The sequence below is a fragment of the Callorhinus ursinus genome, unplaced genomic scaffold (assembly GCF_003265705.2).
Source record: "Callorhinus ursinus isolate GAN/ISIS: 27379988/994484 unplaced genomic scaffold, GSC_fseal_2.0 scaffold4, whole genome shotgun sequence".
Lineage (NCBI taxonomy): Eukaryota > Metazoa > Chordata > Mammalia > Carnivora > Otariidae > Callorhinus > Callorhinus ursinus.
Window position 1 is genome coordinate 157,956,649 of NW_027397066.1, and position 3,489 is coordinate 157,960,137.

Consider the following 3,489-nt stretch of genomic DNA (forward strand, 5'->3'; position numbering starts at 1 on the left):
CAGGCACACCTGTAGAGGAAGTACACTCATTGCTCAGTGTTGAGCAATTGACCACGCAAGAGGTGAGAGCAGAAGCCGGAGCTCTTCCTTCTCTGCGGCTTTCTCCAACCTACTAAGTAAACCAGCATTGTAGGCAGCATGAAATGACCTAAAAATCCCATTCTTTGAGAACCTAGTAGGGGCATTACACTAGCATACTATTTAACAGACCCAGTAACACTGGGAAACAAGCTGTGTGATCCCCATTTTACAAATAAGAAAGCCCAGGTACAGAGAGGATAAAGGATCTGCTCAAGAACATTTCTGACAATTTTTCATTTTTTTCCTTTTTTTTTTTTTTTGCCTTTGAAAAAATATGGAAGGCTTCACGGGTTTTCATGTCATCCTTGCCCAGGGGCCATACTCATCTCTGTATTGTTCCAATTTTAGTATACGTGCTGCCAAAGCAAGCGCTCTGGCAATTTTTCATGCTCAAAACACTCATCATACATTTTTCAGAAGCTGCTTCTTTTATAGTAAAAAAACAAATCATATGGCGATTTCATTACTTTTATCATGAAAAAGGGCTTTAGAAGTTGGGTACACATATGCATATACAAACATGCACCACCAGAGCCTCCATCTTGTATTGAGTTTGGGAAAGAGAGAATTTCCTGTGGATTTTCTTGAATGCCCCTCTCTTGTTTGACCCAAACTCTGCAAAGAAACCACTGGGATTACAACATGCATAAAGCTTGCATTAGTGTTCCGAAGTACCAGAGCCCACTCACACTTTGAACCTAGTTCTGTCCAACACCCAACAATGCTTTTTCCTACGATACCACGCTGCACCGCTGCACTTCCGCTTCCTTCTGCCCCCTTCCCCAACTCTCTCCACTCATTGGGATGTTACACAAAGATCAGGACCCAGTTCAAATTCCTACCTTCTACAGAAGACCTTGTGTGAGCCATCAGTCTGTGTTACCCCCTTTCTTCTCACTTTATAGCAAGAAGGGACAGACGAAGCAGTCAGCACCAAGACAGGTGTTTGAGAGCAAAATCAGAGATGGTGCAAGGCTAGGCTGCCAGGAAACTAGAAAAAAGGAATCAAAACAGAGTGAAAGCAGCCAAAATAGACCTAGGGCTGGTCTCAAGTCTACCTAGCAGGCAAGGAAACAAAAGTCATAAAGCTTTGCAGAAAACATTGAGGAGGAAAAGTCCATGAGTCAACCCCAGGGTTTGAGATGACTGGTGTGCTAGCAGGCAGACCAAGTATGGGAGCGGTGGTGACCTGGTCATTCCAGAGTCAATCCCAAAGTTGCCTTGAGGGCTAGATCTCTTTGGCCACAACGGGGGCACGGGGGAGTTGTGTCCGCCTTCAGAGCAAGGCGATGGAAACCCAGAATCTGACACCATGATTTCAACCAGCACCCTTCACCCAGAGGTAAAAGTTTCCCCGCCTCACAACATGATTTTAGGGACACAGGAAATAGCACTGACGGTTTCCATATTTACCACCACACCAATGCCTGAAATGTCTTTGGTTGTGAAACAGAACTTAATGGTTTTTATTAAGGATGAGCCTTGAGGTGCTATCAACTGGAAGGGAGGAATCGAGAACTCCTTCCCCAGGATCAGAGTGTTTGAAAGGGAAGAACTTGGCTCCAGAAAGGCAGAAAACACAGACCTCGTGGAAGGCAAAGCGGCGTGCAAGGTGGAAAAAAGGAAGTAGAACATTTCATAGTCTCCATTAGACCTTCATCAGCACAGCTCCAGATGCCCCTTCCTTCTCATCCAACTGAAACTGGCCCAGGGGTGGGGTGGTGGGAATAGTCAGGGCCAATATCTGATAGAGGCTCCCTGTGCACCTGCACCCCGCCCACCACGTGCCGCTACAGATGCCAGAAGACACGCATAACTGAGAGTGAGCTGGCCTTGAGTTTGTAGCTTGGAGATGTCCATACTATTCCTGCTGTCACTGATTTTTCTCTGTGATGTTGGACAAGTGCCAAAACTTTTCTGTCCTTTCATTAATTCATGAACAATATGTCTAATCCCTGTCTCGTAAGAATGCTGTGAAAATTAATGAGCTTATAAAAAACTAAACAAAACTGATGTAAAAGTCTTTGTATACCCTAGAGATGCTATAAACACCAGGTGATCTAATTTAAAATACAGATGTGTATTTCCATTTATGTGAGCCAATATAAGAACATTTAACTTTACAGAGCAATGGCTATTCAGTGATTCCAGAATGAGGGGAGGGGCAGGGAGGTCCTTACACAGAAAATAGAATATCTTGTAAGTGGAAGAAAATTGATGTTGGGTACTCAGTTTAACATTTTTAATATCAAAAACCTTCATTGAAGGCTTACAATGTGCTAGGTGCCATCTTAGGCATATATTATCATCTCATTTAATCCTCACAGTAATCCACTGAAAAGGTTCTTAGTAGCTCCCATTTCACAGATAAGAAAATAGAAATTCTTACAGATTAAGTAACCTGCCAGAGATCACAGATCTAATCAGTGGTGGAGAAAAGATTCAAATCCCAGAACTACTGTTGCTTACTTATTTGTCTTTCCATTAAACAACTGCATCCCCAACAAATATATAGACCCCCTAAGCACATGTAATGTTTGTAAAGTATTAACTGGCAAAAACACAAAACAAAATGAAACCTGGCAGAGCAGCCAAGGGACAAACTTAGAAATTCAAATGCTCGTTAGTGCTAAAGACAATACGTATGATAAATTAGCCCTAAAATTAAATAAATCCAGAGGAGAATAAATAACACTACATGTAGGAAATTCTTATTTGCATTTGCCCTTCCACTCAGTTCATTCTGGTAATCAGATTTATGACAAGGGTTTCTAGGGGTGCAGAATACCATCCCCCGTGAAGCAGGACATCTCTTGCCTGGTAATCCAGCCTCGTCCAGCCCCATATCCCCTACAGCCTTGGGCAGTTCAGATTCCCTCTCAGGAAAATCCAGTACGACTCAGTCAACACTGACAGAGGGCCAGTCAAGCACCAGGCACTGGCCCGACTACGCCTTCCAGCTCGCAGGGTCCAGGCTCGAAGAAAGCCCCTCTGACATGGGCTTTAACAGCGCATTTGCCTACAGAAATGACAATAGTCAATCCTTTTCCATGCCTCACTTATGGCTGCAAAGAAGAAGTGAAAGTGATTCTAGGCGATGCTCAACTGACTCCTCATCACAAACCCAGCAAGGGGACTTGGGTCCCCAGTACTCTGACTTCCCTCTCTCTGCAGCCTGACATCCTGGCCATCGGATGATTAACACGGCATCCTGTGAAGGGAGCAATCACCTCCCGGCCCCCAGAGGAGTTGGTGACCCTGGGCTTCCTCCAGCCCATGTGGTGTCCACCTGTTTCCTCTCTCTCCGTCATGCAGTTCTCAAGATACTGCCTAAAGCCCAGAAGCAGAAAAGAACACAACCCTGAGCCCTACGAATGGAGCTGAGCTTAGTCAGCCATTCAGGACAGT

General features: G+C 44.6%; 1 non-coding gene across 1 annotated transcript; it reads right to left on the bottom strand.

Annotated features, from left to right (window-relative positions):
* Positions 1 to 349: 349 nt before the first annotated feature.
* Positions 350 to 453, bottom strand: LOC112826291 (U6 spliceosomal RNA). The gene has a single exon (XR_003208901.1). It is a non-coding gene; the product is annotated as a U6 spliceosomal RNA (small nuclear RNA).
* Between the last annotated feature and the right edge of the window lie 3,036 nt (positions 454 to 3,489).